The 24,545-nt window shown below is 35.6% G+C and overlaps 1 non-coding gene across 1 annotated transcript; it reads left to right on the top strand.

Annotated features, from left to right (window-relative positions):
• Window positions 1–3,030: 3,030 nt before the first annotated feature.
• Window positions 3,031–3,136, top strand: LOC121993728. Its single transcript, XR_006115381.1, has one exon. It is a non-coding gene; the product is annotated as a small nucleolar RNA R71 (small nucleolar RNA).
• The last annotated feature ends 21,409 nt before the right edge of the window (window positions 3,137–24,545 follow it).

The following is a 24,545-nucleotide window of genomic DNA, read 5'->3' as shown; positions in this document are numbered from 1 at the left end:
CAGTTTTTAAAACCTACTATATTTTTAAACTAGGTTGTTCACTTTAACTTTTTGCACTCAAAGGTTTTCTTTGAACTTTCTTATTTTTCCTTGATTTTGATGTATTTCCCTATTTTTGATGTGTGTCAAAGGGGGAGAGATAGTGAATTCAGGGGGAATTGTTTAACTCAGGGGGAGACTTAAAAGTTAAATTGCTTGTTTATTTAATTTTTACATATTTTAACTTAACTTTGAACCTTGGTTGCCAAACATCAAAAAGGGGGAGATTGTTAGTGCAAGATGCACCAGAATCAAACCTAAGTTTTGATGTTGTCAAAGGTTTAAGTTAAGTCTTGTTGTGATCTAACAAGTCGACTGAGTGTGCAGACTGTTTACTCAACTGGGAAAGACCTAGTTGGAGGCTAGGAAGGAGAAATCTTAGCAGATCGTGGAACCCAGGTGCAAGTCCAAGTGGGTCGAGGGGACCCGACGATTGGCGGTGTGATCGAGAGGTCTGGAGGACCGAAGATCAAGAGAAAAATCCTGGCGAGCCAATCAAAGCTAAGTGAAAAGTTCAAACTAGATCTGGAGGATCTAAGTTTGGTAGGTAGGTTGAGGTAAACAACTGGAGGAGCGATAATGAGGTCGAGTTCCCTAAAGGAACAACCTTAGGTCGCTGATCCAACTGAAGAAACCGGGAAGGTTTTCAAGTTGAGATCAAGACAGTTCTACTGTCTTTTATATTACTCATGTATTATAATATTATTGTGCTAACATATGTTTTGCAGGATATTTTGTCTAACACTATTTTGTAGATCCAACCTGATCGGTCGACCGAACAAGTGAATCGGTCGACCGAATAATGAGAGATCAAAGTAGTGATCAAATCAGACCAGAACAGACCGAGTCCGATCAAGTATTGATCGGTCGATCGATAAGTAAGATCGGTCGATCGAACCATGATGACTCAGCATAGGCCAGTTCATCAGCATCGATCAGAAGCAAAAGGAAAAAGGGATGATCGATCGATCGAACCCATGGATCGGTCGACCAAACCAATCAACCATTAATGCAGAATTAAAAGTGGATCTCGACAAATTTCGATGAACAGGGAAAGAACCTGTTCGATCGACCGAAAAGAAGGATCGATCGTCCGAACCCTTAATGACCAGTTAATGCAAAAGATCAAGCCAACGTTAGACTCTAGCCAGGAAGGAAGGGAGCTGGTTTAGTCGACCGAACAGAGGGATCGATCGACCGAACCTCAAAGATACTTATAAAATGGGGCTCGAGGTCTGAGGCTGAATATACTTACTGATCATCTTAAAGCGCTTCTCTGCAAGCGGATCGTGCTACAAGTTCTCTACGACTCTTCAAACTACTCCGTCCGGAATTACTGACCGAGCTTCAACCTTCACTTACTATTGTCGGTATACTTTATTTGTATTGCACTTAAATTCATATAAGATAGTAGGATTGTTACTATCTTATATCATTGCATACTGTACGCATTACTTCTTTCCGAGGTTTTTGGGAAAAAGAATCTTAGTGGATTGCCCATCGGTGCGGTCAATGATCGCGGACCTTGGAGTAGGAGTCGACCTAGGCTCCGAACCAAGTAACCGAATCGAGTTATTTACTTTCCGCTGCTTACTCTACTTGTTTTTAAATACAAAAAGAAAATTTTTAAAAAGCGTGATATTCACCCCCCCCTTTCTATCACACTCATCCGATCCAACAGTATCTTCTCCAAGTGCTTCCTTGGTTGTAATGTGTTGTTGGCCTCCTCCTTTTCAATCGTCGTCCAGTATTATACTAGCACTATTTTAATTTGTATATTACAAAGAAAATAAACCTCAAGTTACATTTGATGGGAGTCTTGTGAGAAGAGAAATTCTTTTAAAACTTGAAGTATGAAGTTAAAAGGTATGACACATAGGTTGTATTATGAATTTACAACACACATACACACATAATACAATCAAATTGGGTAATGAGCATACCATGCACCATAGAAAGCATCACATGTAATATATCTATGAAATCATTTTATTATAATTCTGATTAATGATTTATATTGTGAAGCCATATGGGGTCCTTGGGGCAATGGCCCTAGCCTTATAGAAAATCGAGGGCAAAGCCCCCAAAGAAAAATAATTTTACTAACTCATTGAAAGAGTCGTTGCCCATCACCATGGCCAATAACCCTAAACCTTTCACAATGAATTCATGCTTTATATAATTCACAATCTGCTCACAATAGATTATCTATTAATATCTCATTCTATTCCCAATAGAATATTGTAACTACATCAACCATAATGAAAATCAAGGATTTATGATTCATCGAATAAAACTGGATTGTAGCATGCATTCATATTTAACATGAAGATTCCACAATCACTACAGTTTAATCATCACAACTATTTCATTCCAGACAAATCAAAAATAATACCCGCCAAAGCCGCCCATAAATCATTCCTAGCAAATCATAATAAACATGTGTCCATTCATTTATATCAAATATTAAATAAGACGTAAAACTCATTCGTAAGTACCTCTAATACCACTATTGGGATCTAAAGGTGAAAACATACTAAAACACAGTGAAAATTAATCCCTCCAAAGATCCATACAAATGCATAACTACTCTTGCGACTACTCTACTGAATATAATTGTTACTTTTAATGCGTGAGCAACCCTCAAAAGTCTGTTAGTTTGGCCAATCTGAGTGTGATCATAATGTCCACATCTCTATGCAAGGTAGACTATAAAGTCATTCACTGGGTATGCAATGAGTTATGTAGAGGGATGTGAGTGATGTAAATGAGATTTGTCTCTTTCATATAACGGAAGAGATATCTGTGGGCTCCTTGATTAAGTAAGGCTACTGAAATGCATCATCATACTCAAATAAGTTTGGTTTAATGCTACACTTTCAATAATCTCTTCGGCTTCATCTAATCCCTTATTCATCAATCCTCCACCTGCTACGGAGTCCAAAGAAACCTTAATTTGGTATAAAAGTATGTATCACCAACCATTTCTCTAAATCATGCTGGGGGCATAGCTTGAGCATCCCTTTAAGCCTATCCCAAGCTTCATAGAAAGATTCAGTCTCATTCTATCAAAAGTTGGCAATCAAATTCCTCATGTGCGCTATTTTACTTAGAGGGAAGAGTTTCTCCAAAAATATCTGCTCGCACTACTCCCATGAGGCTATATCATTTGCTGGTAGGGAATTTAGCCATGCCTTTACTCTGTCTCTGAGGGAAAATCTAAATAACAAAAGTTTAATAGCTTCAAGATGAATTTCATTCATTTTCATGGTGCTTCATATCTTACAAAAAATTTCTAAGTGCTGATTTGGGTCCTTCCCGAAATTGGTTTTGTTGTATCATAGAGATGAATGCCAATTTTATTTCTACATTGTTGGCCTCAACTGTTGGCCAGGTAATGCTAGATCTGATAGCTTCAGGATGAATTTCATCATTTTCATGGTGCTTCATATCTTACAAAAAATTTCTAAGTGCTGATTTGGGTCCTTCCCGAAACTGGTTTTGTTGTATCATAGAGATGAATGCCAATTTTATTTCAACATTGTTGGCCTCAACTGTTGGCCAGGTAATGCTAGATCTGATCCCTCTAGCATATGGTGTGGCATAATCCTTGAAAGGTTTGTCTATCATGGCTCTCTGAACTTATTCTTCTTGTGCTTGTCTCTGTTGATTTCTCCTTCTTCTAAAAGTCACTTATCGATCTCAGGATCAATAGGTGACAAATTCCTTGCAGTTGTTGATCTTCACATAAAAGTTAGTGAGTGAATCCAGTGTGCGTTAAAAATAAAATAAAATGCAAAAATAAAGAAAAGAAAATGCAAAAAATATTCACTCAAAGAAAAAGAAAAGGGTGTCTAAAGAAACTCAAATGCTAATTGCCTAATGTTACTCAAAACCAGTCCCTGGCAATGCGCCAAAAACTTGTTGACCATCTGCAAGTGCATAGAATAGTTGTTAAGTAACATCAATGCTCAGGGACTGGTGGTAAGCAATAGGGATGTTGCAAAGTGATTATCTAGACTAGCAGGAGGTCAATGGCTCGTAAACTAAAAGAAGAATAAAAGCTAGAGAAATCTAGAAGGAGAGGGATCTAGAGGAAGAGTTGCTTGAGAAAATTTATCTTGGGAAGGAAGTTCTAGGATGTCGATTTCATGGTAATGCTCCTTAATATAATATAGATAGTTAATTCCTTGTCCTCTAGGTTTATGCTTCATAGAGAACCTAAGTATTTACCGATGCTACCTCATGAGGTCTCATCGGAGTATTTTCTCGTCGATATCTAATGCTAATAAATAAGCAAGAAAATGTAGAGAATCTAGTTTAAAGGTTAGCTTATTGTCACCTAAGGACCACCAGTCATACAATCTAAATTACACTAATTACCTCTTAGCACGGATTGGGGAAAACCCTTTAATCACAAATTAGATTCTTCCTTGCATTGATTCGGTCTCCGTTTCGAGGGGATCTATGAGATGTTCAATTTGATTATTACCCTCTGTCACCAAGGGACCATCGAGCATATAATCTCGAGTATTCCTGCTATGTTCTAGTGGCTAGCGCATGAGGTGTTGCCACCATGAGGTCGAGTATTCCCGCTACACGGTGACTAATCCATATATCCATTCAATTAAACAACATGTATTAGCAATAAGAATTCACATATACATTCAATTAATTAAGAACTAAGCATGAACATGTCATTGAGACAAAGAAAAGGGCATATCCATAGAATTTTACATCATATCACATCACAACTACTCCCTTTGTCCTAGAACTAGGGGAATCTACTTCATAACCAAAAAGATAAGACTTGAAAACATCATTAAAAATACTCTACAACTAAATTAAAGAGACAGGAAGAGAATCGCTTAGCCAAGATGAGCACAGAGTCTTCAAGATCCAATCCTTCGCCAGTAGAGAAGAGCGAATGGTGGGAAATGGCTTTAGAGCATCCAAATTCTCCCAAGAATTCTAGGTTGCTCCTCCACCCCACCTCCCTGAGAGATAAACTTCTAATCCTTTTATAAGCACGGGGTCGTGTAGCCCCTACCCTAGCCGCACATGACCGTGTCTATTGACAAGGCCATCCCGTGTAGGCTATGGAACTAGAGGGACGATCGTTCCCGATTGGCATGACCAGGTCATGCATGCCTCTACTTTTTGTGGCATGGCCGTGCCATTTTGTATGGCCGTGCCATTTGGCATGGCTCTCCCATGTGAGATCTTGGAAAAAGTGGCACGACCATGCCATTTGGTACATCCAACCTGTGTGGATATCTAGAAGAGTGGCACAGCCATGCCTCAAGGCATAACCTGCCTATTGCTGAGTCTTGGGAGCCCTCCATCATGTGTTCTTTGTCCAATTTCACTCCTTATTACACCTTGTCATTAAAAATATAGAAAAAAGCAAATCTCCGAACATAGCAAGTAGCATGCTAATAAATTGATGAAAAAGAGTATGATAACATAGATTAAATATAAGAAATGCAAGTAAATGTACATTCATATTGGTCTAAATGGCTATATAACCCACACACATCATCTAATATTCCACTCTTGTTGTCGGTATATTATTATTATACTTGGATTCATTTAAGGACATAGTAGTATTGTTACTATCATCCTCTATATTGTATGAGCTTGCTTCTTCTCCGAAAGATTTTAGAGAGAAGAACTTTAATGATTGTCTATCGAAAGTAATCAAGGATCATGGACCTTGAAGTAGTAGTCACTAGACCACGAACCAAGTAAAACTGATTGTGTCTTTGTGATTGTTCTTTTATTACTCCGCTGTTATTCTACTTTGATTCGATTTTATGAAAAGATGAAAAGAAAAGGTTTAAAATGATCGAGATTCACCCGCCTCCCCCCTCTTGACTCTTTCGATCCTACATATCAAACTTATTGGTTCAATTGACCAAAAGATCTTGTCAATCAAAACCCATGCTTCAGTTGGCTAAACCTTTTGACTCAATCAGCTATGCTTGAGTCCACCTACGTTCAGTCTACCCTCATCCCAAGTACATGTCACTCAACTCATCTCACTTTTGCAATCATCAATCAATTGCTATCAACAACCAATCAACTGTTATAGAGGTTTGACCTTTGACAGAGTCGTTAAACGATAACTGACTTTGGATTAGCAATTGATATTATCCTATTTTTTTTAATAACAATTGACGGTTAGAAATCACCAATTAATTGGAAACCTCTGGTTGAACTGACTAGTTGCATTGGAACCATTCTATTCTCTAGTATTAAGCTACCAGTCAATTACTAGAGCCTAGTAATCAACTTCTAGCTACTAATGGAACTAGCTGGTTGAGTTGGAAGCATTTTATCTTCTCAATGTGGTTTACTAGTCGATTGTTATCATCTAGCAATTGACTGCTAGTGATCATTCAAACTAGCTAGTTAAGTTGGGAATGTTTTGTTTGCTCGAAATGGTTTACCAATCGATTGTTGCAACATAATAATTTATTATTAGGGTTATAGTACAAATCCTAAATTTAGGGTTTAGCTTAGCAGTCGATTGCTATGCCCCAGTAATCAATTATTGTGCTAAATTCTTTTTCAATTTGGAGTTTAGTCCATCGAACCGTTGGAACTCAACAATTGACTGTTAAACCCTGTTTTAGTAGGGTTGGCACACTAATCCCTTAATTACAAAATCTTCATTTCATCTACAATGTATCAATCAATTGATAAATTCTACTAATTAACTAATACACCTAACTTCACTACCCTCGTCCACAAGTACCTCATGCCAAATGAATCTTTTATTCCTTGGACTTTTATGCTTAAAGTTTCCTCATCTCTAAGTCTTCAATAGCCCTTGCATCCGATCTCAAGATTTGCTCGGGCTTTCCTTGATCTGCCAAAGATCTAGCCCTTGACTTCTTTGGACTTCCATGTCTTTCATATGGTCTTTCAACTTGTAAGGACTTTTTCTTATCATGAATTCGGTCCTCAACCTTCTTGGACTTCTCTTACCTTACATCCAAGACCTGCGAGGACTTTTTGTAAGATATCCAAAAATATATATATTTAATATCTAGAATAATGATTTAAAATGATTATAATTGGAACTAAATGAATTTATTTGGGAAAATAAAAATAAGATAATTAATAATTAATAAGAAAATAAATTTATATAATTTATTAGATTTTTATTGAATTTTTTAGAATTTAATATTTTATGGAGAGAAAGCGGTAAAAGAAAAGATTATTTTAGAATATCATTATTTAAAGTGGGAGTTAATTAGAAACATTAACCTAGGTTTTAATTATAATACCTAAGTTTGTTTTTTTCCCAAACGCTGCTCCTTCGCCTATTCACACATGAGTGTTGTCGCCATTCGTCGTCGCTGCGTGTCGCCTCTACGTGCCCGATTACTGGCATCTCCCTCACCGCCAACCACTGCTGCCGCTACTGGTCGCATGCCACCGTGAGTAGCCCCCGATTGTCTGCCCATTCACGTCACCATTGTTGGGACCCGGTGGCCAGCTAGAAAAGGGGTTGAATAGTCTTGCACAATAAAAAAAACAAATCTTTCTTAGACTTAAAAGAACACTTGCATAAAATAAATAAATATACTCAAAGATGAGGCTCACAGATTTTACTTGGATACAACCGGGGAGGTTGTTAATTCAAGAAAATGAATCGCACTAAGTATCTCCTTCAGGCGAAGAAGCCTCTTACAGCAGTGAAAGCACAAAAAGATGAAGCTAAACTAACAAAGTAAAGCGCACAAGTGTTGGAACTCAAATTGCTTGTTGATATCTAGCTTTTGGACCAAGGCTGTATTTATAGCCTTGGTCGGGGCACTTGGAAGGGTTCCAGGCGCCTGGAGTGGGATAGATTTCTATCTCTGACGCAACAGTCAACGTCCACGTTGATAATGATAAAAGTTGGGTTCCAGGCGCCCGGACTCTCAAAGTCAACCCCGTTGACTTTTTTTGGTCCGGACCTTCTGCTCCGGTGCTGCTCGCCTTGATTCGGGTCTTCCTCTCCAGTTTCGCTCACTTGGGTGATTCCAGCTATCCAGAATAGGGCTCAACCGAACTCAATTTCCGACCTTCTCCTCGAGCAGACTTTCGCTCTAGCTTCTCGTCCCTCGAACATCACATACATTCTTCTCGTCCACCAGTGTACTCTTCCGTAGCACCTCATCTTTCAGACGCACCGAGCTCGTTGACTCTCTCCTATGTCGTCCTTCTCGCTAGCTGCGTCTTCCGCTCGGCTTCCTGTGCTCCTAAGCTCCTGCACACTTAGATACAGGGATAAAAAAATCAACAGGACCTAACTTAACTTGTTTGATCACATCAAAACAACCTTGGGGTTCCAACAATCTCCTATTTTTGATGTAAGCAACCCAAGTTAAGTTAGGGTAAACAAATAAAGTTAAAGAAAAAATAAATTTTGCAATAAAGTAAAAAGTAGAAAATTAAATTTTAAGTTACCTCCCCCTACACTTAATCTTTTCCTTCTCCTCCTTTGGTTACATAAAAATGGAGTATTAAGAAAAATCTAATGGTAATTCTGATAAATAATTTTAAAAAAACTTATCAATTTTTGAAAACTTTGACAATAATTTTAAAAATTATTTTGATATATATAAAAAAAAATTCTACGAAAAAAAATTTCTAAGTTAAAACAAATTCTAAAGAAAAGATTTTTTTTAAGTTAAACAAATTTGCATAGAGAGATTTAGAATTTTCCAAAAAAATGAATAATTATTCAAAGCATTATCCAATTCTAATTTTAATGCTTTATCAGTTAGTCAATTAAACATTCTATTTTAATATTTCGCTTCCAGGCTGTGGCGATGCACTAGACCTTCTTGGTTATTGGAGCAACAACAACTTTCTGGACAAAGCCTCATAAAGAAATTCAACGTTTAATTTTCTTGCTGAAAGAATTAAGTCTAAATTAAAGTTCAAGTTAGACAAGACTTTGGAACCCAATATAGGTTCCAGCCAACTGGATTAATTAGGAATTTCTTCGGGACATATTTCTTTGAAATATTTCTAATTTGTCCTTTGTAATATCTAAAATACCAATTTATGTTATTGAATTTTCTAAAACTTGTATTATATGAGCATGCATGATTTTTCAAGTTACTTATTTCTTTTTGTAAAATATCATTTTCTAATTTTATTTTGTCAAACTCTTCTAATGGGCAAGATTTTGCTAAAATTAATTTTTAATTTTTAATTTCTTTTTCAAGTTTGCAACAATCTTTGGTTAATACTTTCACAAATTTAAACAACTTGTTAGGTGGGAGAGATCGTACCTGACGTACCTTGTCGACTTTGTTATCCGTAGCTCTCCCTGAACTGCTGCTTTCTTTCGATGTAGCACCCCCTTCATCGATGCTCTCGATGCTCATTTCGGACGAGGTTGCTTCGTGTTCATCTTCTTGATGACTTGCCGTTAGGGTTGTAAATGAACCAAGCATTCGTGAACAAGCTTGGTGTTCGGCTTCGTAAGAGCTTGTTTATGTTCGTTCAATATACATAATATTAATTAAACAAACAAGCTTGAATAGCTCGTTAAGCTAAACAAATAAGCTTGAACACATATGTGTTCAGCTCGTTAATGGTCGTGAACAACGTTCGTGAACAATGTTCATGAATAACGTTCATGAACAATGTTCACGAATAACGTTCATGAACAATGTTCACGAACCATATTCATTAATAAAACTCTTTTCAATATACTAAATAAATAATAAAATATAATAAAATAAATAAATAAATTTAAATTATCAAGTTCAATAACCAATCAAACAACTAAAAATTTCAAACAATCAAACAAGCTTGAATTGAGAGCTTGATAACATCTAAATGAACCAAGCTCAAGTCAAGCTTGAATTGAGAGCTTAATAACATCTAAACGAACCAAGCTCAAGCCAAGCTTTAAACAAGCTCAAGCTCATAAAAAATAAACCAAGCCAAGCTTGAACACTCATTTCAAAAGCTTGGTTCATTTTAAGCTCGGCTCGGTTCGGCTTGGTTACCTTATCAAACAAGCTTGAACACCCCAAAGCTCGGCTCGGCTCGGCTCAGCTTGTTTATAGCCCTACTTGCCGTTAATGCAAGTCTGGAGAAAGCCTCGACTTCTGATTCAGACGACGTATCGTCCCACATCGCCTTTTGAGTCTTTTACTTATTCGTTTGGACATGCTTCTTTCCTTTGTCTTTGTCCTTATTTCTAAGCTTGGGGCAGTTGCCTTTGACGTGCCCTTCTTCGTTGCAGTAGTAGCATCTGATCGCCCTTCTTCGTTGCAGAGAAGATTCTGAATCTTGTTCGTCCATCCTTGCCTTAAGGGCAATGTTGTGCATCAATTCCTTCTTCGTATCTGCACATCTTGACTCATGGATTTCAAAAGTTGAAAATAACTCTTCTAAGGTAACAGTTTCTAGATCCTTAGAGATATAGTAGGTATCTACTAATGATGCCCATTTCGTATTTCTAGGGAATGCATTAAGTGTGTACCTTAGTGAATCTCAGTTGCTTACCTTTTCTCCACGTGTAGTTCCAGGAATTTCTCCCAGAGCTCCTTTGCGGACTCATAAGCTCCGATCTTGTTAACTTCTTGTGGCGGTAGTATGCTTAGCAGATGAAACTCTGCCTTGTCATTTGCCACGTAGTCGACTTGTTTCTTCTTCGTCCATTGATACTTTTCCTTGCCCTCAGGTGCTTTAAAATCAAATTCTATTATTAATGATAAATCGAAATCGGTTTTGAAAAATACCTCTATTCTCTTTTTCCAGCTATTGATTCGGTCAGTAGATGCTTGGTCTAGCCATTGATTCGGTGCTTCGATTCACGGTTAGTCCTCCCAAAGCGTCCTAGCTCTGATACCACTTGTTGGGAGTTGGTGGTCGGCTAGAAGGGGGGTTGAATGACCATGCACAATAAAAAAAAAATCTTTCTCGGACTTAAAAGAACACTTGCATAAAATAAAAATAAAGAAATAAACTCAAAGACGAGACACACAGATTTTACTTGGTTACAACCAGGGAGGTTGTTAATCCAAGGAAATGAATCACACTAAGTATCTCCTACAGGGAGAGAAGCCTCTTACAGTAGTGAAAGCACAAAAAGATGAAGCTAAACTAACAAAGTGAAGCGCACAAGTGTTGGAACTCAAATTGCTTGTTGATATCTAGCTTCTAGACCAAGGCTGTATTTATAGCCTTGGTCGGGGCGCCTGGAAGGGTTCCAGGTGCCTAGAGTGGGATAGATTTCTATCTCTGACGCAACGGTCAATGCCCACGCATTACAAGAAAACAAGGCTTCATAAATAAATTTTTAAAACAGAATTAAAATTTGTTTCAGATTTTGTTAAATTAGAGACAGATTTGCTACAGAATTATTAATCCGTTTCACTTTAATAAAATATCATATTTGCAAAAAAAAAATTGAGATAGAATTTGAAACAAATTTGAGATGAAACTATAAATAAATTTTTATAAACAAAAATAAATATAGATTACAAACAAAATTTGAAACGGTATAATTTCTGTTATAAAATTCATTAAAAATTTAATGAACAATTGAAATAGAAAATAATCCATTTCAAATTTATATAAATATTGATAATTAAAAAAAAATGAAATTAAAATGTATTTCAGATTTAACTAAATTCGAAATTTCTATAAAATTACTAATTTGTTTCACTTTAATAAAATATAATATTTGAAAAAAAATTGAAACCAAATTTGAAACGAAATTATAAATAAATTTTTACAAACAAAAATAAATACAAATTACAAAAAAAATTTGAAACTATATAATTTTTGTCACAAAATTTGTTTAAAATTTAATAAAAAATTGAGACAAAAAATAACCCGTTTCAAATTTATATAAATATTGATAAAAAAATTTTAAACACAATTAAAATATGTTTCAGGTTTAGATAAATTAAAAACGAATTTGCTACATAATTACTAATATGTTTCGTTTTAATAAAATATAATATTTGAAAAAAAAATGTGACAAAATTTTAAACGAATTTGAGATGAAGTTGTAATTAAATTTCTATAAACAAACATAAATACATATTACAAATAGAATTTGAAATCATATAATTTTGGTCACAAAATTTGTTTAAAATTTAATAGAATTAAAAAAATAATTCTTTTCAAATTTATATAAATAATAGCAAAAAAATTTAAATAGAAAAGAAATCTATTTCATATTTATATAAATTAAGCAAACATTTGCTATGAAATTACTAATCCATTTAACTTTAATAAAATATAATATTAAAACAAATTGAGACTAAATTTAAAATAAATTAGAAACAAATTTACAAATAAAATTTTATAAAAAAATAAATATTAAAAATGAAATCTAAACCAATTATATTTGCCAAAATAAAAATCTATTTATAAAAATGAAAGGGAAAAATTCTATTTCAAATTTTAAAATTTAAAAAAATTCATTAATACATATATGAAACAATTCGATCTATCCACTCAGATCCCGTCATCCTGACCATTCATCTAGATTTAGAGTGCTCGGATCTCTTCATCCAGATATGGATCTTTATGATTCAAATCTAAATGATCCGAGGGTTAAAAAATTAGTCCTAATTATTTATCCCTTTCTTCTTCATCCCGACATTTCATTCTCTACCTCCCGATCGCACACCTCAAGCCCACACCTGAACCTCCCTTCTTCCTCCTCCAACCACAGTCCACCAAGGTCGGCGGCCGCCGCCCTCATCACAGCCAACCTTCACAGCATCCCATCTCACCTTACCCTCTCTCGATCGGGAGAAGCTCCTACCGCCGACAACCCTTCTTCATCTCCTCTACCTATCCTGATTGAAAAGTCATCAATGTTGATTCTCTAATCTGTGCCACATACTTTCAGTTTGCTGACAACTATATCAGTTTATAAGTTTATGATGTTGATCAGACCTATTAGCTTTAGTATGGTTCATATTCCTATATAGTGATTTCAATTTCAATTACTTGCAACAAATACTTTTCAGATTGTATGAGTATCAGTAATTTAAGTTCTATTGGTTAGGAATTTTAAAGTCTTTGATGTTGATTATGAATTTTATGTTCTTATTGATATGTGTTGTTAGTTTTAGTTTGCTAAAACTATATGAGTTCATAAGTTTCTAATGTTGAAGAGTCAAACATCATTTTTCCTTTAAACTCATCTCAATTCTCACTTCTGATTTAACTGTATCAGGAGTTTTAGGTTTTACTGTGACTGAAGAAGAGACTACATCTTCAATGTTAATTTTGTTACTATGATCAAGTTGTAGGCAAGTAGAGGTATGCATTATACAGGGTGCATGATGAACTTGCCATGCATATATATATTTTTACTTTAAAGAAAAAAATTTGCAACATGATGAACCTGCCATGCATATATATATTTTTACTTTAAAGAAAAAAATTTGCAACATGATGAATCTGCCATGCATATATAGGTCGCCTTAAGTATGATAAGAGGTGAATGTATTATTGGTTATTAAAATCTTTGTAAGTGCATTTATTTTTTTGTATTTATGACAAGAGGTAAGCATTTTTTTTATTTATTTATGTGATGCAGGATATAAATAGAGGGAAAGATATTGGTTTCGGCAAAGGAAGATCAAGGGGGAGAGGATATGGAGATGATACTCTCTTATAATACAAGATAAGTATATATATATAATTCTTATTAATGGTATACAAATTGAAGAAATCATCCAGTTACATAATATTTACTTTGATTATGCATGTATGCAACATGATACAATGCATGAATTTAGCAACATACCAAATGAAATACAAGTGTGTGAATTTATCTCAATATTGTATTTATTAAATGACATCCATTATATGTATTTATTTGTTATAGGATGAGGAGGGAAAATAAATTTCAGAAATTATTTAAAGCTAAAAGAAATGGAACTCATTTTCACGGAAAATAGGCAAAGGGAAGAAAAGTTTATCGAGGAAAATAGACAAAGGGAAGAAAAGTTTATCGAGGAAGGTAGATAAAGAGAAGAAAATCTAAAGAAGATGGTTTGTAAGATGATTCAAAAGGTGGGATATACAAATCATTTATATGAGAATTGGTCCCAGGAGCTCGTGATAGACGAAATGAAGATTAAAGTATTTATGGTAGAATTTAAAATTTTATCAATTACTTGCTCAATTTAGTTGAATGATGTGAATATTCATTTATCTTTAATTGTGTGATACTTTTAGATTAGAAATTGTTGTTTAATATTTATAATTTATTTGAAATTTATGATTTTTCTTATACAGTAAATATAGAAATAAAATATAATAAAAATTTAGTGATAAATTTTAATACAAATTTACATATGGATTTATAAATAGAATTGTAAATAAATTTATAAATAAATTAAATTATATTTGAGATTTAAAATAAAACGGGATACGGAATTTATAAACAAAATTGTAAATGCATTTATAAATAGAATAACATTATATTTATTATGTAATTTCGAACTAATTAACTATGGATTCAAAATAAAATTAAAAACAAAATTTGTATTTAAAATTAATTTCATTGATTAAATTAAAATTAGATGCATAAACGATTTTTTGATTCATTTATGAAATTAGAGACGAAAAATTTTCGTCTCAAAATTAACTACGGGGCTTTCACCAATGGATTTTTGAGACGAAATATTCCTTCTCAAATATTCTTTAGAGATAGAAAAATGATTTTCAAAGATAAAATTTTTCGTCTATGAAGCCTTGTTTTCTTGTAATGACGTCGATAATGATAAAAGTTAGGTTCCAGACACCCAGACTCTCAAAGTCAACTCCGTTGACTTTTTTTGTCCGGGCCTTCTGCTTCGGTGTTGTTCGTCTCGATTCGGATCTTCCGTTTCAGCTTCACTCGCTTGAGTGATTTCAGGCATCCAGAATAAGGCTCAGCCGAATCCAATTTCCGACCTTCTCTTCAAGCAGATTTCCGCTCCAGCTTCTCATCCCTCGAACATCACATACAGTCTTCTCATCCACCGGTGTACTCTTCCGCAGTACCTCATCCCTCAGACGCACTGAGTCCGTCGGCTCTCTCCCATGCCGTCCTTCTCGCTAGCTGCGTCTTCCACTCGGCTTCCTGTGCTTCTAATCTTCTGCACACTTAGATACCAATAGGACCTAATTTAACTTGTTTGATCACATCAAAATAATTTTGGGGTTCCAACAAGTATCATATGCAACCACCGTGAGTAGCCCCAGCCTCGCTGGCCTTCCTTATTCCTCGTCGAGAGTTGATGTTGATTCCTTTTCTTCCACATAGTCGGTCATTGCCTGCCACCGAAAGACAACTCGGTGCTATGCTCCTTGCCACGTCGCCAGCGCCGTTGATCAAGAACTGCCGCTATTGTGTGTCTCGCCAACTGCTGCGGGTAGCCATCGCTGCCACTGCCCCAACCACCGACGCTACCCCTGCCACACCAGCTACTCTTTGCTAAGAGCCCACCTCTACTGCTGCCGAAGAAGAAGAAGGAGAAATAAATTTGGTAACATTGATGAAGCTTTTTGTTAATTTTAGTAGTGAATTGATTTGTTGGTTGATAAATTAATAGATTAATTAAGTAGTGCTTAATAATTAATTAGCATATTGATTAAATCATGGTTAGATAGATTTAATAACTAATATTGTGATTAAGTAATAAATGATACATGGATTAATTAGGTAATTAGTTTAGAATTTAATTAATTGACTAATAAAGATAAGTATTGATTAGGGATTAATTAAGTAATTAACAAGTTTGTAGATTTGGCTGTTATTAGATTAACATCACTTAACGGATTACTTAATTTGGATTAGTTGAGTGATTACCAATTAATTGAGTAATGAATAGTTAATTCATGATTATTTGATTAATCAAGATTGCTAAACATTTTATGAGTAAACTATGGTTTTTGAGAAACTTGAGTACAATGTGTAATTGTAATTAGTTGAATTTGATCCGAATGTATCTAATTGATTTGATATAATTAATAAGGGATTAATTGGATTATTAGTTGGTGGCAGTATTAATTATTAGTTGATTTATTAAAGAGGGAATTAATAGATTGATTGATTAATTAATTAAGACGGTTAATGAATAAGGAAAGCAAATTAGCATTAATCTACTTAAATTATGTTTGTTACTAGATTACTCTAGTATTTAGATTGGCTTCGTATCATGTACTTGTAGGATTCAAGATCGATGCAACCTTCGAACTTGAAGATGGGTAAGAGATGGGTAATTATTGTTTTGACTTCTATAATTTTTTTGATCTTAGTGTATAATTATTTATTGTCATTTATTGATTAGACAGCAGTTGTTACTTACCTTGACTTCACTCTATTTGCTTCTTTAGTTGATATTTTATTGTTTGTCCTTACATTTAGTCTATTTGATATCCATGTAGTCTCGTTGCTATCCACGCCATTTATTGTTATTTATACTGGTCTCTTTAGGTAGCAATACCATAGTGTAGGATATCGAGTATCCTACTAGAACTTTATTTGTTATTTAGACTCATGCATATTTGCTAGTGAGGATGGACTATAGAGTAGCTTGAAGAACATTTCCTTGGATGGATTGCTACTACTTATTTGATCTGTATTGCATTGTATATTTATACGCTCTTACTGCCCACTATGTTGGTGCAATATCCCTGGGTCAAGGTTAACCAGGTTGACTGAGTTTGAGTTGACTCAAGCTTGAGTCTTGATATTTGAATTTCAATGTTTGACAATATATGGAGATTGCAGGAGCAATCGTCCGATTGGGGAGATTGTTGGAGTAATTCCCCTCTAGTCAAGGTTTACTAGTCTAATGTGAAGAAGAGTCAAGTAGGTCAAAGGGTTGACGGAATACTTGACTGGGAAAGTCCTAACTGGAGGTTAGGCAAGGGGAAGTCTTGGTGAGTGAAGTCATGTGAAAGACCTAGTGAGTGAAGTTAGGTAGGTGAAAATCCCGGTGAGTGAAGCCGGACAGTGGAAAAATCCTAGTGAGTATAGTTAGGTGAAAGCCTTGGTGAGTGAAGCCAGACAGATTGAAAGTCCTAGTGAGTGAAGCCAGACATATGAAAAGTCCTGATGAGTGAAGCTAGGCAGATGAAAAGTCCAGTGGGAAAAGCTAGGCAGATGAAAAGTCCAATGGGAAAAGCTAGGCAGATGGAAAAACCTGGTGAGTGAAGCCAGACACGTGGAAATTCAGGTGGGTCAAGGTTGATCGGGCACCTGGTGTTGGGAAGCCCAAGTAGGTCAAAGAATTGATCGGGTACTTAGCACGAGGAAATCCATATGGGTCAAGGGTGACTGGACATCTGGTGGAAGTCCAAGTGGGTCATGGAGGACCGGACACTTGGTATGAGATGGTAAGTCAAAGTGGGTCAAGGTTGATCGGGCACTTGGTAGGAGGAGAAAAGTCCAAGTGGGTCAAAGGATTGACCGGACACGTGGTGAAGAAGTCCCAGTAGGTCAAGGTTGACTAGATGCTAGGCACGAGGAGTTTCAACATGTCACGATTGATCGAATATTGGAATTGGGGATCCTAAACTTGATTTAAGCAAGTCAAAGGGAGGTCAATCGATCAACCAATAGATTGGATCGTAGTCCAATTGATCCAATCGATCAACCAATCGATTGGGTCGTAGTCCAATCGATTAGTCGATCGATTGGTTATGTGCTCGAGTGAAGGTTGGTCCAATTGATCAGCCGATCGATTGGAAAGCGAAATCACGACCACAGAGGAGCTTCCAATCGATCAGCTGATCGATTGGGCACCGCCAATCGATCGGCCAATCGATTGGAGCCAGTTTTCTAGTGCAACCGCGAGAAGCACAGAAAAAGGCTGAATCGATCAGCTGATCGATTCAGTCTCCCCAATCAATCAGTCGATCGATTGGGATGTGACCATTGCAAGGGTTAAAGCCTTTGGCGAGCGATTTCTTCGTCACTCCTTTGCCAACTTCATCCCGATCCTTACACGAGTTTCTCTACAACTCTCCTCTAGTTCTTGAAGCTTCTTGGAGCAAAGTGTTGTTGCACTTCCAAGATCAAGAGGTATTCCATACAAGAAGAAGAAGCTAGGGTTTTGGTTTCACATTGTAAATCTTGTAAGATTTTATTTATATTAGCTTCTCTTTTCTTCTTGTTGTATTGAGAGTTTATACAAGGCTTCTCCGCCTTTGGTAGTTACCGAGAAGGAGTATTTGTTGGTTGCTACTGGGAATATCATACCGGTTCTCCTGTATAAAAATTTTGTATAAGTCCTGAACCTTTCCTAACATCCTATTATGTTCTTTAGAAATTAAATTCGGAATCTCAAACGGAACTTAGCATTATTGATTCCAAATTTAACTTATCTGTTCTTAAAGGTTTAGACTTGGATCACAAACGATACTTAACATTATAGATCCAAATCCACCTATGTTACAAATTCAATTAAATATTAATTTCAAAAATTGACTTTCAGGTTAAACATGGTGAGGCACTAGGCCTTCTTGGATATGGGAGCAACCACCACTTCCTAGACAAAGTCTTTCAACGAAATTTAATATTAATTTCCTTATAGTAATCCTAGGTTTAACCAAAAGGAACAATCGAATCACAAGATCGAAAGAAACATAAATTTGAAACAAATCCAAAACCTAGAATCATATGCCTCTTGTGTTTGGAATTCATACAAAGGAAACTAGTATGATACGGAAACCAATTACTAGTTATACCTTTCTTTGTAAGCAACAACCTCTTGATCTTCTATCGTATTCCTCTTCTTATCTTGGACATTGTGTGGGCAACGATCTACCGAGATGAGAATCCACCAAGCCTCCTTCCTTCTTCCAAGTTTCGGCCAAGCAACCTTCTCCAAGAAAAAACAAGTCTCGGCCACCAACCAAGCTCCAAGGGATGCAAGAGCAAAGCCTCCTTTCTCTCCTTCTTCTCCTAGCAAGAACCAGCCACCACAAGAACTCCAAGAAGAGGATGCACCGGCCACTAAAGAAGAAGAGAAGAGGAGAAGAATAGGGTTGGCCACACACCAAGGAAGAGAGGAGAAACTATAGAAGATATGTTGTATGAGGTGAGACATCTCTACCCCCCTCTTTTATATTCCTTGGTCTTGGCATATAAGGAAATTTAATTATAATTAAAATTCCCTTATTTTCCTTGCCATTGGTTAATAAGGAAAATTTAATTAAACATTCCTTTTAACCCTTATCATGGTCGGCCACAACAATTGCTCCAAATAAGGCAAGTTTTAAACATAAAAATTAAAACTTCCTTATTTGTTTTCCGAAAATTTTTAAATAAAAATTTCTCTTTTAAAAATTCCCTTCATGGTTGGTTATAAAAGAAAACTTTTATAAATTAAAATATCTCTATTAAAACATGTGGATGATTTCCAAAAAGAAAAGTTTTCTTCAAAATTAAAATCTTCCTTTTAACTACAAATAAGGAAAGATATCTAATCTTTTCTTAATCTTTTATAGAAACTATAAAAGGAAAGATTTAATTTTAAAACTCTCTTTTAAATCATGAGGATGGTTACAAAAAAAAAAGAACGTTTTATCAAAAATTAAAATCTTCCTTTTAACTACAAATAAGGAAAGATATCAATCCTTTCACTTAATCTTTTGTATAAAGCTATAAAAGAAAAGATTTAAATTTTAAACTCTCTTTTAAAACCATGACTTCCACATATGGAAAGATTTTAAATAAAATCCCTTTTATTTTATATATGGTCGGCCACACCAAGCTTGGGCTCCAAGCTATGGCCGGCCATTAAACTTGGCTCAAGCCCTTGACTTTGGCTGGCCCAAGCTTGCTTGGCCGACCACCTAAGGGTGGGTAGGAAGTGAGTATTTGTTGGGTATAATTCTCTATACATAAGAGGCTACGATAGGGACCGAGAGGAGGAATTGGTTTTGGTCTCTCGATGAAATTAAACTTCCCGTGTTCGCCTGAACACCCAATTTAATTTCATCAATAATAATTCATACCACTAAAGAATTATTATTGAACTACCGCACCAATCCCAAATTATATTTTGAGCTCCTTCTTATTATGAGTGTGTTAATCTCCCTGTGTTTAAGATGTCGAATGCCCACTAATTAATTGAGTTACTGACAACTCACTTTAATTAATATTTTAGTCCAAGAGTAGTACCACTCAACCTTATTATCGTGACAGACTAAGTTCACCTGCAGGGTTTAACATGACAATCCTTATGAGCTCCTCTTGGGGACATTATCAACTTAGATTACTAGGACACAGTTTTCTTCTATAATCAACAACACACACTATAAGTAATATCATTTCTCAACTTATCAGGCCTATTGATTTATCGAGCTAAATCTCACCCTTTGATAAGTCAAAGAAATAAATACTAAATATATGTGCTTGTTATTATATTAGGATTAAGAGCACACACTTCCATAATAACTAAGGTCTTGTTCTTTTATTAAATCAGTATAAAAAGAACTTACCTTAAATGGTCCTGCTCAATACACTCAGAGTGTACTAGTGTAATTTTATAGTTAAGATAAACTAATACCAAATTACACTACGGCTATTCCAATGGTTTGTTCCTATCCATCTTAGTCGTGAGCTACTGTTTATAATTTATAAAGAACCGATAACATGATCTTCTGTGTGTGACACCACACACCATGTTATCTACAATATAAATTAATTGAATAACTACACTTAGCATATAAATGTAGACATTTTTTACCAATGTGATTCTTTATTTTAAAATAAATGTTTACAAAAGTTAGGCTTTTAGTATACACTCTAACAGTATTTTCATAGTGGATGAGTGAGTGAGGGCCGGATCCTTGCATTAGTCACCTCTTCTTGAGGTGGATACCAAGTAAATCCCTTATGTTAGTGTTGTGAGAGTTGCTTGAGTGTTTTCCACTGCAACAACATCATCAAAGCAAGAAACCGAAGCGCGACAAGCTATTCAGCCCCCTCACTACAACAAAAACTACAAACGACAACACCCCTACGACAACGATTTTAAGAGAAAGCGTTGCGTATTTGCTCAAAGACAACGGTTTTTGCCAAAACCGTTGTCTTTGAACTCCCCATTAAATATAAAAGACAACGGTTTTGGAAAAACTGTTGTCATTGAGCGATTTTTTTTTAAAACGACAACACTTTTTACAACGGTTTTATAAACCATTGTCTTTATCCGCGTTTTTAGCGACTACGACAATAGTTTTGAAAAAATCGTTGTAATTGAACTTGGTCATTTCCCCCCCCCCCCTCACTGTTTTCCTTCCCCTCACTGTTTTCCTTTCCCTCGCTGTTTTCTTTTTGGCGCTGTGTTTTTCCTTCGCGCTCCCGAACCTAAGGCAATTTTCTTTCCCTCTCCTCATACAATCTCTTCACGCCTCCCCTGGATCTTCCTCCACGATGGTGTGCTCCTCTTGTTCCCTGGTGAGCGGGTTTTTGAGTTCGACGAGGCCCTTTGACCTTCCATTGCTGCTTCTTTCGCTCGTGGAACCTTTTGATCGGACGAGGTGTATTTCTTCAGCAAAGGTGGCACTCCTAGTCCGTCGATTCATAACCTAGGTCTTGTCTTCTTTGGATTTGTGCTAGAGCCATAGTCAAGGTAGATTCATAACCTAGATCTTGTCTTCGTTCATAAATTTTGTCTCAAAAAACAAAACCTACTTTTGATTCCACTATGCTTGTATTTGCAAGCTCAACATTCTCTTTTCTTCTTATTTTTAGCTTTTGATTTCTTTCATCATGCCATTTGCCTGCTCATATGTCAAAGTTTGTGGTGTTTGATCTCTGAAGGTGTTGGTTTTAAGCATCAATTTCTATTTGTTATTCACTTTTATTGGTCGAAATAGTGTGTTCGGATAGATTTTCTAGGTCTTGCACGACTTGCCACTTGATGGACGAAGATGGAATTTGGGGGAACAGAAAATTGGTAGAAGGGAAATGAAGAAAGTCCTTCCTTTTTATTTTGATTACTGATTGAAGTTTATAGTTGTTTCGCACATTGCCCGTTTGATTGTTCTTCCCATTTCCATGAACTTCTTGGCTTTTTGTTCTATTCCATGTGAACGGAGTCGTTTTCTTGTGGTAATTGCTCAATACACTTTTAATTTTGTTTCCTTTGGCTTTTTAGACATATGTTGACACTTTTGTACGTTCATACTCATTTTTAGTTTTTTTTTCTTATCTAGTGCAAGTTTAGGCTTTTTACATCCTTTACAACGGCACATTGAATTATAGCTTGTTCTCTTATTGAATTTCATAATCTGAAGTTCATTATTTTTTGCTCATTATTTGAATAATTAATTAATGTCATCTTTATTATTTATGCTCATTTAATTTTATTAAGGAATATTTTTTTAAAAAAAAATAATTAGATTAGATCATGACACATGTATTTTGTAACATAAACGCAAACATTAGATTAGATCAAGAGTTGAGATAATAACATGAACAAATAAGTTGAGAGGCATTGTAACAACTAGGGTGAGAGTTTGTTAGCAAATAATCTTTCCAATTGATCCTCTTGTATATATGTACACCCAAGATTTGTTAATATCACCACTTATTTATTAATTAGTTCTCACAAAATCACGCAACACATTTCTGTCCGGTTGGTTTATGTCGAGTATTACTCTATTACTTTGAATGTTTTATTATATTATTTGGTACTTGAGATTGTGTTTTGAACTTGTTGTATGATGTATAGTTTTTTGAAGGTAGGTTTTGACGCGTTTCGGGCTGATAGTTATAAAAAATGGACAAAGATTGGATGTCAAAGAATAGGTTATCACATGAATATGAGGTTGGGGTAGAGTCTTTCTTGCAATTTGCATTACGAAATGCTACTGATCCGAATGAAATACCTTGCCCATGTTCAAGATGTGGTAATCTACAGAAGAGAAATATTGACATTATAAGGGCACATTTGTGTTGTAATGGTATAGATTTAACATACCATAAATGGATTTGGCATGGTGAAAAGACTGAATACAATAACTCAATGAAAGATAAACAGAAATCTTTTGGCGAGGAACCTATTGATATGGTACATGCTGCATTTGATAGTTATGCAGAGAATCCAAACCAATTTCATAAGCTACTTGAAGATGCTGATAAACCTTTATATTCGGGGTGTGCCAAATTTACAAAGTTATCTGCACTTGTGAAATTGTATAACTTGAAGGCAAAATATAGTTGGAGTGACAAAAGTTTCACAGATTTACTAAGTTTGTTTGGAGAAATGCTTCCTGATGATAATGAATTGTCTTCATCATTGTATGATGCAAAGAAAATCTTATGTGCATTAGGGATGCATTATGTGAAAATTCATGCTTGCCCTAATGATTGTATCTTATACCAAAAGGAGCATGAGAATTTGACTAATTGTCCTATATGTGGGATGTCTAGGTGGAAGTTGGGTAAAAAAGGTACGATAAATGGAGTTCCTGCAAAGGTCCTTTGGTACCTCCCACCTATTCCAAGATTTCAAAGATTATTTCGGAACAAGGAGATATGTAAGGAGTTAACTTGGCATGCTGATAAAAGAGTACTTGACGGTTACTTGCGTCATCCGGCTAATGCGCCCGCTTGGAAAGTAGTGGATCACAAGTGGCCAGATTTTGCTGCTGAACCTAGAAAGCTTAGATTGGCCTTATCAGCAGACGAGATCAATCCCCATAGTTTGATGAGTTCTGCATATAGTTGTTGGCCAGTTGTGATGATCATTTACAACCTTCCTCCATGGTTGTGTATGAAGAGAAAGTTTATGATGCTGACTTTGTTGATTTCAAGTCCCAAACAACCGGGAAATGATATTGACGTTTACTTAGCACCTTTGGTCGATGACTTAAAAAGATTATGGGATATAGGTGTTGATGCATATGATGGATGTCGAGAAGAGAATTTCTTGCTTAGGGTTGTCTTACTATGGACAATAAATGATTTTCCTGCATATGGGAACATGTCAGGTTGTGTTGTGAAAGGATATTGTGCATGTCCTATTTGTGGTGAAGAAACATATTCGACAAGGTTGAAGCATAGTAGAAAAATGAGTTATATAGGCCATAGAAGATTTCTTCCTACAAATCATCCTTATCGAAGGCAAAAAAAAATATTTAATGGGAACCCAGAGCTTAACCCCGCACCGAAATCATTAACTGGGCATGAAATTTTGGATCGAGTTGAAAGAATTAATTATCGTTCGGGAAAAGCAAATGGGAAGTTTCAGTTAAAGCAAGGCGAAACTGTATCATGCTGGAAAAAGAAATCTATATTCTTTGAACTTGATTATTGGAAACATCTACATGTTTGGCATGTTCTTGATGTAATGCATATTGAAAAAAATGTGTGTGAAAGTCTGATCGGTACTTTTCTTGACATTCCTGGAAAATCAAAGGATGGAGTAGCTGCAAGACTAGACCTTGTGGAGATGAATTTGAGGATTGATTTGGCACCAAAGATGGGGGAGAAGAGAACCTTTTTGCCA

Source organism: Zingiber officinale, chromosome 1B (assembly GCF_018446385.1).
Source record: "Zingiber officinale cultivar Zhangliang chromosome 1B, Zo_v1.1, whole genome shotgun sequence".
NCBI classification, from domain to species: domain Eukaryota; kingdom Viridiplantae; phylum Streptophyta; class Magnoliopsida; order Zingiberales; family Zingiberaceae; genus Zingiber; species Zingiber officinale.
This window is presented reverse-complemented; position numbering and strand designations above follow the sequence as displayed.